Source organism: Crinia signifera, chromosome 6, assembly GCF_055691185.1.
Source record: "Crinia signifera chromosome 6, ASM5569118v1, whole genome shotgun sequence".
Taxonomy (NCBI): Eukaryota; Metazoa; Chordata; class Amphibia; order Anura; family Myobatrachidae; genus Crinia; species Crinia signifera.
This window is the reverse complement of record NC_139222.1, coordinates 217,604,003-217,618,107: the sequence shown is the minus strand read 5'-3', so window position 1 is coordinate 217,618,107 and position 14,105 is coordinate 217,604,003. Positions and strand designations below refer to the sequence as shown.

The following is a 14,105-nucleotide window of genomic DNA, read 5'->3' as shown; positions in this document are numbered from 1 at the left end:
CAGTCACTTGGAACAGACAGGCAGACAGGACAGTCATGTGTAGGTGAGCTGGGTGGGCCAATGTTTTCTTTTATTGGCAGTTACCACCCAAATGATGGTCCGAAGAAGGTAAGTGATACTTTTTCTAAATCCCCCTCTCAATGATCATCAATTGTTGGGCTCGGCAAAAAAAAATGGAAGAGGAAAAAAAATTCCCAAAACAAAAGAGAGGAAAGAGGAAAAAAATTTCCCAAAACAAAAGAGAGAGAAAAGAGAGCGCAAAAAGAAAAGAAAAAAAATATAAGAGATCAAGAAAGAAAAAGCAAAAAAAAAACCAAGCCATTTCAAATGGAGAGGGAGGGGGGTCCAAAAATGCCATTGCTGTGATCCAGTTGATGTTTCCGTGGAAAGATCGTAGGTAAGTCACATAGTGTTTGCCTATTTTTTGGGAGGTCGCAGCGATTGATAAGTCATTTAATTTAGGCAGGCTTCCGGTCTTTTGGCTAGGCCGCATATGCTGATATCAAGTGTAGTGTCACGTAAAAATATTTAACTGCCTCGATTCCAGAAAGTACAATTCAAGGAGTCAAGAAATAGTCACAAAATGATACACTGGAGGCAGGATTTCAAAGTATTTATGCACAAGGGTTAAACCTTGAAGCAGCAAATGCATGCATTTCTAAATACAAAGTTAGTACAAAGGTGCACAAACAATTGATACTCCAAATTAAGTGCCAGGAATGGAAATAGTCTTTTTTTGGATAACAGATTAGGAAGGTGCACCGGTCCTGGAAGTACTGCAATACCAGGTCAATGCGTGGAGTGGACAGAGCAAGCTCTTCTTCCATCTCCCTGTTCTAAAAATCCATTTAATATATGGACCCCAGATAGGGGGCGTATCAGATATTAAACTGATAAGAACAGATACTACACTTGATCTTAGCCAAAAGGCCGAGAAGCGATAACCCGAATGGGGTCCCAGCAAAGCGCGCGAACCGGAATTCGGCCACCAACACTGGTGCAGAAGAGATCAGCACCACGGACACATCTAACACACACACATCACTTCTATGTCGTTGCAGTCTGAAAGATACCTGGCTGTACGGCAGGTGTGAATAGGACTTGAAGTGCTGGACAGGGACCGGAGGACGAGTAGCCATCCAACTGATTTTGTGATTAGGTCGTCGGCGGGCGGGCAGGGTGCCTCAGCTGGGTAGGAGGCCAAATTTGCATGTGCTCCGCCCCGTCTGTTGACGTCGCGTCAACAGACACACACCCACTAGGCAGACGACCAACAGGCAAGCAGCAGCAGCCAGCTGTCTCCTCGCTCTTTGCTGCTGCATGCCTGTGTCCCTGACGAACTGCTGCTGAGTAAATCAATCAGCTAGCTGCTGCAGAGGAGAAGGAGGAATCTTGCACAATCAGGTGCAATGACGGCTTTCCTGTTTTGAGCCCATTCAGCAGCAGTAGTAGACAGTCAGATGGACAGGCATTCATGTGACAGGACCCTTTGTGTGACATCACAATCTGCCCTCTATGACATCACAAGCTGCTCACTCGGAATCCGGCGGAACCTGACAGCCAGACAGTCACTTGGAACAGACAGGCAGACAGGACAGTCATGTGTAGGTGAGCTGGGTGGGCCAATGTTTTCTTTTATTGGCAGTTACCACCCAAATGATGGTCCGAGGAAGGTAAGTGATACTTTTTCTAAATCCCCCTCTCAATGATCATCAATTGTTGGGCTCGGCAAAAAAAAATGGAAGAGGAAAAAAAATTCCCAAAACAAAAGAGAGGAAAGAGGAAAAAAATTTCCCAAAACAAAAGAGAGAGAAAAGAGAGCGCAAAAAGAAAAGAAAAAAAATATAAGAGATCAAGAAAGAAAAAGCAAAAAAAAAACCAAGCCATTTCAAATGGAGAGGGAGGGGGGTCCAAAAATGCCATTGCTGTGATCCAGTTGATGTTTCCGTGGAAAGATCGTAGGTAAGTCACATAGTGTTTGCCTATTTTTTGGGAGGTCGCAGCGATTGATAAGTCATTTAATTTAGGCAGGCTTCCGGTCTTTTGGCTAGGCCGCATATGCTGATATCAAGTGTAGTGTCACGTAAAAATATTTAACTGCCTCGATTCCAGAAAGTACAATTCAAGGAGTCAAGAAATAGTCACAAAATGATACACTGGAGGCAGGATTTCAAAGTATTTATGCACAAGGGTTAAACCTTGAAGCAGCAAATGCATGCATTTCTAAATACAAAGTTAGTACAAAGGTGCACAAACAATTGATACTCCAAATTAAGTGCCAGGAATGGAAATAGTCTTTTTTTGGATAACAGATTAGGAAGGTGCACCGGTCCTGGAAGTACTGCAATACCAGGTCAATGCGTGGAGTGGACAGAGCAAGCTCTTCTTCCATCTCCCTGTTCTAAAAATCCATTTAATATATGGCCCCCAGATAGGGGGCGTATCAGATATTAAACTGATAAGAACAGATACTACACTTGATCTTAGCCAAAAGGCCGAGAAGCGATAACCCGAATGGGGTCCCAGCAAAGCGCGCAAACCGGAATTCGGCCACCAACACTGGTGCAGAAGAGATCAGCACCACGGACACATCTAACACACACACATCACTTCTATGTCGTTGCAGTCTGAAAGATACCTGGCTGTACGGCAGGTGTGAATAGGACTTGAAGTGCTGGACAGGGACCGGAGGACGAGTAGCCATCCAACTGATTTTGTGATTAGGTCGTCGGCGGGCGGGCAGGGTGCCTCAGCTGGGTAGGAGGCCAAATTTGCATGTGCTCCGCCCCGTCTGTTGACGTCGCGTCAACAGACACACACCCACTAGGCAGACGACCAACAGGCAAGCAGCAGCAGCCAGCTGTCTCCTCGCTCTTTGCTGCTGCATGCCTGTGTCCCTGACGAACTGCTGCTGAGTAAATCAATCAGCTAGCTGCTGCAGAGGAGAAGGAGGAATCTTGCACAATCAGGTGCAATGACGGCTTTCCTGTTTTGAGCCCATTCAGCAGCAGTAGTAGACAGTCAGATGGACAGGCATTCATGTGGCAGGACCCTTTGTGTGACATCACAATCTGCCCTCTATGACATCACAAGCTGCTCACTCGGAATCCGGCGGAACCTGACAGCCAGACAGTCACTTGGAACAGACAGGCAGACAGGACAGTCATGTGTAGGTGAGCTGGGTGGGCCAATGTTTTCTTTTATTGGCAGTTACCACCCAAATGATGGTCCGAAGAAGGTAAGTGATACTTTTTCTAAATCCCCCTCTCAATGATCATCAATTGTTGGGCTCGGCAAAAAAAAATGGAAGAGGAAAAAAAATTCCCAAAACAAAAGAGAGGAAAGAGGAAAAAAATTTCCCAAAACAAAAGAGAGAGAAAAGAGAGCGCAAAAAGAAAAGAAAAAAAATATAAGAGATCAAGAAAGAAAAAGCAAAAAAAAAACCAAGCCATTTCAAATGGAGAGGGAGGGGGGTCCAAAAATGCCATTGCTGTGATCCAGTTGATGTTTCCGTGGAAAGATCGTAGGTAAGTCACATAGTGTTTGCCTATTTTTTGGGAGGTCGCAGCGATTGATAAGTCATTTAATTTAGGCAGGCTTCCGGTCTTTTGGCTAGGCCGCATATGCTGATATCAAGTGTAGTGTCACGTAAAAATATTTAACTGCCTCGATTCCAGAAAGTACAATTCAAGGAGTCAAGAAATAGTCACAAAATGATACACTGGAGGCAGGATTTCAAAGTATTTATGCACAAGGGTTAAACCTTGAAGCAGCAAATGCATGCATTTCTAAATACAAAGTTAGTACAAAGGTGCACAAACAATTGATACTCCAAATTAAGTGCCAGGAATGGAAATAGTCTTTTTTTGGATAACAGATTAGGAAGGTGCACCGGTCCTGGAAGTACTGCAATACCAGGTCAATGCGTGGAGTGGACAGAGCAAGCTCTTCTTCCATCTCCCTGTTCTAAAAATCCATTTAATATATGGCCCCCAGATAGGGGGCGTATCAGATATTAAACTGATAAGAACAGATACTACACTTGATCTTAGCCAAAAGGCCGAGAAGCGATAACCCGAATGGGGTCCCAGCAAAGCGCGCGAACCGGAATTCGGCCACCAACACTGGTGCAGAAGAGATCAGCACCACGGACACATCTAACACACACACATCACTTCTATGTCGTTGCAGTCTGAAAGATACCTGGCTGTACGGCAGGTGTGAATAGGACTTGAAGTGCTGGACAGGGACCGGAGGACGAGTAGCCATCCAACTGATTTTGTGATTAGGTCGTCGGCGGGCGGGCAGGGTGCCTCAGCTGGGTAGGAGGCCAAATTTGCATGTGCTCCGCCCCGTCTGTTGACGTCGCGTCAACAGACACACACCCACTAGGCAGACGACCAACAGGCAAGCAGCAGCAGCCAGCTGTCTCCTCGCTCTTTGCTGCTGCATGCCTGTGTCCCTGACGAACTGCTGCTGAGTAAATCAATCAGCTAGCTGCTGCAGAGGAGAAGGAGGAATCTTGCACAATCAGGTGCAATGACGGCTTTCCTGTTTTGAGCCCATTCAGCAGCAGTAGTAGACAGTCAGATGGACAGGCATTCATGTGGCAGGACCCTTTGTGTGACATCACAATCTGCCCTCTATGACATCACAAGCTGCTCACTCGGAATCCGGCGGAACCTGACAGCCAGACAGTCACTTGGAACAGACAGGCAGACAGGACAGTCATGTGTAGGTGAGCTGGGTGGGCCAATGTTTTCTTTTATTGGCAGTTACCACCCAAATGATGGTCCGAAGAAGGTAAGTGATACTTTTTCTAAATCCCCCTCTCAATGATCATCAATTGTTGGGCTCGGCAAAAAAAAATGGAAGAGGAAAAAAAATTCCCAAAACAAAAGAGAGGAAAGAGGAAAAAAAATTCCCAAAACAAAAGAGAGAGAAAAGAGAGCGCAAAAAGAAAAGAAAAAAAATATAAGAGATCAAGAAAGAAAAAGCAAAAAAAAAACCAAGCCATTTCAAATGGAGAGGGAGGGGGGTCCAAAAATGCCATTGCTGTGATCCAGTTGATGTTTCCGTGGAAAGATCGTAGGTAAGTCACATAGTGTTTGCCTATTTTTTGGGAGGTCGCAGCGATTGATAAGTCATTTAATTTAGGCAGGCTTCCGGTCTTTTGGCTAGGCCGCATATGCTGATATCAAGTGTAGTGTCACGTAAAAATATTTAACTGCCTCGATTCCAGAAAGTACAATTCAAGGAGTCAAGAAATAGTCACAAAATGATACACTGGAGGCAGGATTTCAAAGTATTTATGCACAAGGGTTAAACCTTGAAGCAGCAAATGCATGCATTTCTAAATACAAAGTTAGTACAAAGGTGCACAAACAATTGATACTCCAAATTAAGTGCCAGGAATGGAAATAGTCTTTTTTTGGATAACAGATTAGGAAGGTGCACCGGTCCTGGAAGTACTGCAATACCAGGTCAATGCGTGGAGTGGACAGAGCAAGCTCTTCTTCCATCTCCCTGTTCTTAAAATCCATTTAATATATGGCCCCCAGATAGGGGGCGTATCAGATATTAAACTGATAAGAACAGATACTACACTTGATCTTAGCCAAAAGGCCGAGAAGCGATAACCCGAATGGGGTCCCAGCAAAGCGCGCGAACCGGAATTCGGCCACCAACACTGGTGCAGAAGAGATCAGCACCACGGACACATCTAACACACACACATCACTTCTATGTCGTTGCAGTCTGAAAGATACCTGGCTGTACGGCAGGTGTGAATAGGACTTGAAGTGCTGGACAGGGACCGGAGGACGAGTAGCCATCCAACTGATTTTGTGATTAGGTCGTCGGCGGGCGGGCAGGGTGCCTCAGCTGGGTAGGAGGCCAAATTTGCATGTGCTCCGCCCCGTCTGTTGACGTCGCGTCAACAGACACACACCCACTAGGCAGACGACCAACAGGCAAGCAGCAGCAGCCAGCTGTCTCCTCGCTCTTTGCTGCTGCATGCCTGTGTCCCTGACGAACTGCTGCTGAGTAAATCAATCAGCTAGCTGCTGCAGAGGAGAAGGAGGAATCTTGCACAATCAGGTGCAATGACGGCTTTCCTGTTTTGAGCCCATTCAGCAGCAGTAGTAGACAGTCAGATGGACAGGCATTCATGTGGCAGGACCCTTTGTGTGACATCACAATCTGCCCTCTATGACATCACAAGCTGCTCACTCGGAATCCGGCGGAACCTGACAGCCAGACAGTCACTTGGAACAGACAGGCAGACAGGACAGTCATGTGTAGGTGAGCTGGGTGGGCCAATGTTTTCTTTTATTGGCAGTTACCACCCAAATGATGGTCCGAAGAAGGTAAGTGATACTTTTTCTAAATCCCCCTCTCAATGATCATCAATTGTTGGGCTCGGCAAAAAAAAATGGAAGAGGAAAAAAAATTCCCAAAACAAAAGAGAGGAAAGAGGAAAAAAATTTCCCAAAACAAAAGAGAGAGAAAAGAGAGCGCAAAAAGAAAAGAAAAAAAATATAAGAGATCAAGAAAGAAAAAGCAAAAAAAAAACCAAGCCATTTCAAATGGAGAGGGAGGGGGGTCCAAAAATGCCATTGCTGTGATCCAGTTGATGTTTCCGTGGAAAGATCGTAGGTAAGTCACATAGTGTTTGCCTATTTTTTGGGAGGTCGCAGCGATTGATAAGTCATTTAATTTAGGCAGGCTTCCGGTCTTTTGGCTAGGCCGCATATGCTGATATCAAGTGTAGTGTCACGTAAAAATATTTAACTGCCTCGATTCCAGAAAGTACAATTCAAGGAGTCAAGAAATAGTCACAAAATGATACACTGGAGGCAGGATTTCAAAGTATTTATGCACAAGGGTTAAACCTTGAAGCAGCAAATGCATGCATTTCTAAATACAAAGTTAGTACAAAGGTGCACAAACAATTGATACTCCAAATTAAGTGCCAGGAATGGAAATAGTCTTTTTTTGGATAACAGATTAGGAAGGTGCACCGGTCCTGGAAGTACTGCAATACCAGGTCAATGCGTGGAGTGGACAGAGCAAGCTCTTCTTCCATCTCCCTGTTCTAAAAATCCATTTAATATATGGCCCCCAGATAGGGGGCGTATCAGATATTAAACTGATAAGAACAGATACTACACTTGATCTTAGCCAAAAGGCCGAGAAGCGATAACCCGAATGGGGTCCCAGCAAAGCGCGCGAACCGGAATTCGGCCACCAACACTGGTGCAGAAGAGATCAGCACCACGGACACATCTAACACACACACATCACTTCTATGTCGTTGCAGTCTGAAAGATACCTGGCTGTACGGCAGGTGTGAATAGGACTTGAAGTGCTGGACAGGGACCGGAGGACGAGTAGCCATCCAACTGATTTTGTGATTAGGTCGTCGGCGGGCGGGCAGGGTGCCTCAGCTGGGTAGGAGGCCAAATTTGCATGTGCTCCGCCCCGTCTGTTGACGTCGCGTCAACAGACACACACCCACTAGGCAGACGACCAACAGGCAAGCAGCAGCAGCCAGCTGTCTCCTCGCTCTTTGCTGCTGCATGCCTGTGTCCCTGACGAACTGCTGCTGAGTAAATCAATCAGCTAGCTGCTGCAGAGGAGAAGGAGGAATCTTGCACAATCAGGTGCAATGACGGCTTTCCTGTTTTGAGCCCATTCAGCAGCAGTAGTAGACAGTCAGATGGACAGGCATTCATGTGGCAGGACCCTTTGTGTGACATCACAATCTGCCCTCTATGACATCACAAGCTGCTCACTCGGAATCCGGCGGAACCTGACAGCCAGACAGTCACTTGGAACAGACAGGCAGACAGGACAGTCATGTGTAGGTGAGCTGGGTGGGCCAATGTTTTCTTTTATTGGCAGTTACCACCCAAATGATGGTCCGAAGAAGGTAAGTGATACTTTTTCTAAATCCCCCTCTCAATGATCATCAATTGTTGGGCTCGGCAAAAAAAAATGGAAGAGGAAAAAAAATTCCCAAAACAAAAGAGAGGAAAGAGGAAAAAAATTTCCCAAAACAAAAGAGAGAGAAAAGAGAGCGCAAAAAGAAAAGAAAAAAAATATAAGAGATCAAGAAAGAAAAAGCAAAAAAAAAAACCAAGCCATTTCAAATGGAGAGGGAGGGGGGTCCAAAAATGCCATTGCTGTGATCCAGTTGATGTTTCCGTGGAAAGATCGTAGGTAAGTCACATAGTGTTTGCCTATTTTTTGGGAGGTCGCAGCGATTGATAAGTCATTTAATTTAGGCAGGCTTCCGGTCTTTTGGCTAGGCCGCATATGCTGATATCAAGTGTAGTGTCACGTAAAAATATTTAACTGCCTCGATTCCAGAAAGTACAATTCAAGGAGTCAAGAAATAGTCACAAAATGATACACTGGAGGCAGGATTTCAAAGTATTTATGCACAAGGGTTAAACCTTGAAGCAGCAAATGCATGCATTTCTAAATACAAAGTTAGTACAAAGGTGCACAAACAATTGATACTCCAAATTAAGTGCCAGGAATGGAAATAGTCTTTTTTTGGATAACAGATTAGGAAGGTGCACCGGTCCTGGAAGTACTGCAATACCAGGTCAATGCGTGGAGTGGACAGAGCAAGCTCTTCTTCCATCTCCCTGTTCTAAAAATCCATTTAATATATGGCCCCCAGATAGGGGGCGTATCAGATATTAAACTGATAAGAACAGATACTACACTTGATCTTAGCCAAAAGGCCGAGAAGCGATAACCCGAATGGGGTCCCAGCAAAGCGCGCGAACCGGAATTCGGCCACCAACACTGGTGCAGAAGAGATCAGCACCACGGACACATCTAACACACACACATCACTTCTATGTCGTTGCAGTCTGAAAGATACCTGGCTGTACGGCAGGTGTGAATAGGACTTGAAGTGCTGGACAGGGACCGGAGGACGAGTAGCCATCCAACTGATTTTGTGATTAGGTCGTCGGCGGGCGGGCAGGGTGCCTCAGCTGGGTAGGAGGCCAAATTTGCATGTGCTCCGCCCCGTCTGTTGACGTCGCGTCAACAGACACACACCCACTAGGCAGACGACCAACAGGCAAGCAGCAGCAGCCAGCTGTCTCCTCGCTCTTTGCTGCTGCATGCCTGTGTCCCTGACGAACTGCTGCTGAGTAAATCAATCAGCTAGCTGCTGCAGAGGAGAAGGAGGAATCTTGCACAATCAGGTGCAATGACGGCTTTCCTGTTTTGAGCCCATTCAGCAGCAGTAGTAGACAGTCAGATGGACAGGCATTCATGTGGCAGGACCCTTTGTGTGACATCACAATCTGCCCTCTATGACATCACAAGCTGCTCACTCGGAATCCGGCGGAACCTGACAGCCAGACAGTCACTTGGAACAGACAGGCAGACAGGACAGTCATGTGTAGGTGAGCTGGGTGGGCCAATGTTTTCTTTTATTGGCAGTTACCACCCAAATGATGGTCCGAAGAAGGTAAGTGATACTTTTTCTAAATCCCCCTCTCAATGATCATCAATTGTTGGGCTCGGCAAAAAAAAATGGAAGAGGAAAAAAAATTCCCAAAACAAAAGAGAGGAAAGAGGAAAAAAATTTCCCAAAACAAAAGAGAGAGAAAAGAGAGCGCAAAAAGAAAAGAAAAAAAATATAAGAGATCAAGAAAGAAAAAGCAAAAAAAAAACCAAGCCATTTCAAATGGAGAGGGAGGGGGGTCCAAAAATGCCATTGCTGTGATCCAGTTGATGTTTCCGTGGAAAGATCGTAGGTAAGTCACATAGTGTTTGTCTATTTTTTGGGAGGTCGCAGCGATTGATAAGTCATTTAATTTAGGCAGGCTTCCGGTCTTTTGGCTAGGCCGCATATGCTGATATCAAGTGTAGTGTCACGTAAAAATATTTAACTGCCTCGATTCCAGAAAGTACAATTCAAGGAGTCAAGAAATAGTCACAAAATGATACACTGGAGGCAGGATTTCAAAGTATTTATGCACAAGGGTTAAACCTTGAAGCAGCAAATGCATGCATTTCTAAATACAAAGTTAGTACAAAGGTGCACAAACAATTGATACTCCAAATTAAGTGCCAGGAATGGAAATAGTCTTTTTTTGGATAACAGATTAGGAAGGTGCACCGGTCCTGGAAGTACTGCAATACCAGGTCAATGCGTGGAGTGGACAGAGCAAGCTCTTCTTCCATCTCCCTGTTCTAAAAATCCATTTAATATATGGCCCCCAGATAGGGGGCGTATCAGATATTAAACTGATAAGAACAGATACTACACTTGATCTTAGCCAAAAGGCCGAGAAGCGATAACCCGAATGGGGTCCCAGCAAAGCGCGCGAACCGGAATTCGGCCACCAACACTGGTGCAGAAGAGATCAGCACCACGGACACATCTAACACACACACATCACTTCTATGTCGTTGCAGTCTGAAAGATACCTGGCTGTACGGCAGGTGTGAATAGGACTTGAAGTGCTGGACAGGGACCGGAGGACGAGTAGCCATCCAACTGATTTTGTGATTAGGTCGTCGGCGGGCGGGCAGGGTGCCTCAGCTGGGTAGGAGGCCAAATTTGCATGTGCTCCGCCCCGTCTGTTGACGTCGCGTCAACAGACACACACCCACTAGGCAGACGACCAACAGGCAAGCAGCAGCAGCCAGCTGTCTCCTCGCTCTTTGCTGCTGCATGCCTGTGTCCCTGACGAACTGCTGCTGAGTAAATCAATCAGCTAGCTGCTGCAGAGGAGAAGGAGGAATCTTGCACAATCAGGTGCAATGACGGCTTTCCTGTTTTGAGCCCATTCAGCAGCAGTAGTAGACAGTCAGATGGACAGGCATTCATGTGGCAGGACCCTTTGTGTGACATCACAATCTGCCCTCTATGACATCACAAGCTGCTCACTCGGAATCCGGCGGAACCTGACAGCCAGACAGTCACTTGGAACAGACAGGCAGACAGGACAGTCATGTGTAGGTGAGCTGGGTGGGCCAATGTTTTCTTTTATTGGCAGTTACCACCCAAATGATGGTCCGAAGAAGGTAAGTGATACTTTTTCTAAATCCCCCTCTCAATGATCATCAATTGTTGGGCTCGGCAAAAAAAAATGGAAGAGGAAAAAAAATTCCCAAAACAAAAGAGAGGAAAGAGGAAAAAAATTTCCCAAAACAAAAGAGAGAGAAAAGAGAGCGCAAAAAGAAAAGAAAAAAAATATAAGAGATCAAGAAAGAAAAAGCAAAAAAAAAACCAAGCCATTTCAAATGGAGAGGGAGGGGGGTCCAAAAATGCCATTGCTGTGATCCAGTTGATGTTTCCGTGGAAAGATCGTAGGTAAGTCACATAGTGTTTGCCTATTTTTTGGGAGGTCGCAGCGATTGATAAGTCATTTAATTTAGGCAGGCTTCCGGTCTTTTGGCTAGGCCGCATATGCTGATATCAAGTGTAGTGTCACGTAAAAATATTTAACTGCCTCGATTCCAGAAAGTACAATTCAAGGAGTCAAGAAATAGTCACAAAATGATACACTGGAGGCAGGATTTCAAAGTATTTATGCACAAGGGTTAAACCTTGAAGCAGCAAATGCATGCATTTCTAAATACAAAGTTAGTACAAAGGTGCACAAACAATTGATACTCCAAATTAAGTGCCAGGAATGGAAATAGTCTTTTTTTGGATAACAGATTAGGAAGGTGCACCGGTCCTGGAAGTACTGCAATACCAGGTCAATGCGTGGAGTGGACAGAGCAAGCTCTTCTTCCATCTCCCTGTTCTAAAAATCCATTTAATATATGGCCCCCAGATAGGGGGCGTATCAGATATTAAACTGATAAGAACAGATACTACACTTGATCTTAGCCAAAAGGCCGAGAAGCGATAACCCGAATGGGGTCCCAGCAAAGCGCGCGAACCGGAATTCGGCCACCAACACTGGTGCAGAAGAGATCAGCACCACGGACACATCTAACACACACACATCACTTCTATGTCGTTGCAGTCTGAAAGATACCTGGCTGTACGGCAGGTGTGAATAGGACTTGAAGTGCTGGACAGGGACCGGAGGACGAGTAGCCATCCAACTGATTTTGTGATTAGGTCGTCGGCGGGCGGGCAGGGTGCCTCAGCTGGGTAGGAGGCCAAATTTGCATGTGCTCCGCCCCGTCTGTTGACGTCGCGTCAACAGACACACACCCACTAGGCAGACGACCAACAGGCAAGCAGCAGCAGCCAGCTGTCTCCTCGCTCTTTGCTGCTGCATGCCTGTGTCCCTGACGAACTGCTGCTGAGTAAATCAATCAGCTAGCTGCTGCAGAGGAGAAGGAGGAATCTTGCACAATCAGGTGCAATGACGGCTTTCCTGTTTTGAGCCCATTCAGCAGCAGTAGTAGACAGTCAGATGGACAGGCATTCATGTGGCAGGACCCTTTGTGTGACATCACAATCTGCCCTCTATGACATCACAAGCTGCTCACCTGGAATCCGGCGGAACCTGACAGCCAGACAGTCACTTGGAACAGACAGGCAGACAGGACAGTCATGTGTAGGTGAGCTGGGTGGGCCAATGTTTTCTTTTATTGGCAGTTACCACCCAAATGATGGTCCGAAGAAGGTAAGTGATACTTTTTCTAAATCCCCCTCTCAATGATCATCAATTGTTGGGCTCGGCAAAAAAAAATGGAAGAGGAAAAAAAATTCCCAAAACAAAAGAGAGGAAAGAGGAAAAAAATTTCCCAAAACAAAAGAGAGAGAAAAGAGAGCGCAAAAAGAAAAGAAAAAAAATATAAGAGATCAAGAAAGAAAAAGCAAAAAAAAAACCAAGCCATTTCAAATGGAGAGGGAGGGGGGTCCAAAAATGCCATTGCTGTGATCCAGTTGATGTTTCCGTGGAAAGATCGTAGGTAAGTCACATAGTGTTTGCCTATTTTTTGGGAGGTCGCAGCGATTGATAAGTCATTTAATTTAGGCAGGCTTCCGGTCTTTTGGCTAGGCCGCATATGCTGATATCAAGTGTAGTGTCACGTAAAAATATTTAACTGCCTCGATTCCAGAAAGTACAATTCAAGGAGTCAAGAAATAGTCACAAAATGATACACTGGAGGCAGGATTTCAAAGTATTTATGCACAAGGGTTAAACCTTGAAGCAGCAAATGCATGCATTTCTAAATACAAAGTTAGTACAAAGGTGCACAAACAATTGATACTCCAAATTAAGTGCCAGGAATGGAAATAGTCTTTTTTTGGATAACAGATTAGGAAGGTGCACCGGTCCTGGAAGTACTGCAATACCAGGTCAATGCGTGGAGTGGACAGAGCAAGCTCTTCTTCCATCTCCCTGTTCTAAAAATCCATTTAATATATGGCCCCCAGATAGGGGGCGTATCAGATATTAAACTGATAAGAACAGATACTACACTTGATCTTAGCCAAAAGGCCGAGAAGCGATAACCCGAATGGGGTCCCAGCAAAGCGCGCGAACCGGAATTCGGCCACCAACACTGGTGCAGAAGAGATCAGCACCACGGACACATCTAACACACACACATCACTTCTATGTCGTTGCAGTCTGAAAGATACCTGGCTGTACGGCAGGTGTGAATAGGACTTGAAGTGCTGGACAGGGACCGGAGGACGAGTAGCCATCCAACTGATTTTGTGATTAGGTCGTCGGCGGGCGGGCAGGGTGCCTCAGCTGGGTAGGAGGCCAAATTTGCATGTGCTCCGCCCCGTCTGTTGACGTCGCGTCAACAGACACACACCCACTAGGCAGACGACCAACAGGCAAGCAGCAGCAGCCAGCTGTCTCCTCGCTCTTTGCTGCTGCATGCCTGTGTCCCTGACGAACTGCTGCTGAGTAAATCAATCAGCTAGCTGCTGCAGAGGAGAAGGAGGAATCTTGCACAATCAGGTGCAATGACGGCTTTCCTGTTTTGAGCCCATTCAGCAGCAGTAGTAGACAGTCAGATGGACAGGCATTCATGTGGCAGGACCCTTTGTGTGACATCACAATCTGCCCTCTATGACATCACAAGCTGCTCACTCGGAATCCGGCGGAACCTGACAGCCAGACAGTCACTTGGAACAGACA

General features: G+C 45.9%; 9 non-coding genes across 9 annotated transcripts; all 9 read right to left on the bottom strand.

The window, feature by feature from the left end:
* Positions 1 to 751: 751 nt before the first annotated feature.
* LOC146012589 (U2 spliceosomal RNA) lies at positions 752 to 942 on the bottom strand. The gene has a single exon (XR_014445747.1). It is a non-coding gene; the product is annotated as a U2 spliceosomal RNA (small nuclear RNA).
* Positions 943 to 2,316: 1,374 nt separating this feature from the next.
* Positions 2,317 to 2,507, bottom strand: LOC146012097 (U2 spliceosomal RNA). Its single transcript, XR_014445272.1, has one exon. It is a non-coding gene; the product is annotated as a U2 spliceosomal RNA (small nuclear RNA).
* A 1,374-nt stretch (positions 2,508 to 3,881) lies between these two features.
* On the bottom strand, positions 3,882 to 4,072 carry LOC146012096 (U2 spliceosomal RNA). Its single transcript, XR_014445271.1, has one exon. It is a non-coding gene; the product is annotated as a U2 spliceosomal RNA (small nuclear RNA).
* Positions 4,073 to 5,446: 1,374 nt separating this feature from the next.
* On the bottom strand, positions 5,447 to 5,637 carry LOC146012563 (U2 spliceosomal RNA). The gene has a single exon (XR_014445723.1). It is a non-coding gene; the product is annotated as a U2 spliceosomal RNA (small nuclear RNA).
* Positions 5,638 to 7,011: 1,374 nt separating this feature from the next.
* LOC146012095 (U2 spliceosomal RNA) lies at positions 7,012 to 7,202 on the bottom strand. The gene has a single exon (XR_014445270.1). It is a non-coding gene; the product is annotated as a U2 spliceosomal RNA (small nuclear RNA).
* A 1,375-nt stretch (positions 7,203 to 8,577) lies between these two features.
* LOC146012094 (U2 spliceosomal RNA) lies at positions 8,578 to 8,768 on the bottom strand. Its single transcript, XR_014445269.1, has one exon. It is a non-coding gene; the product is annotated as a U2 spliceosomal RNA (small nuclear RNA).
* A 1,374-nt stretch (positions 8,769 to 10,142) lies between these two features.
* On the bottom strand, positions 10,143 to 10,333 carry LOC146012093 (U2 spliceosomal RNA). The gene has a single exon (XR_014445268.1). It is a non-coding gene; the product is annotated as a U2 spliceosomal RNA (small nuclear RNA).
* Positions 10,334 to 11,707: 1,374 nt separating this feature from the next.
* Positions 11,708 to 11,898, bottom strand: LOC146012092 (U2 spliceosomal RNA). The gene has a single exon (XR_014445267.1). It is a non-coding gene; the product is annotated as a U2 spliceosomal RNA (small nuclear RNA).
* Positions 11,899 to 13,272: 1,374 nt separating this feature from the next.
* On the bottom strand, positions 13,273 to 13,463 carry LOC146012091 (U2 spliceosomal RNA). The gene has a single exon (XR_014445266.1). It is a non-coding gene; the product is annotated as a U2 spliceosomal RNA (small nuclear RNA).
* Between the last annotated feature and the right edge of the window lie 642 nt (positions 13,464 to 14,105).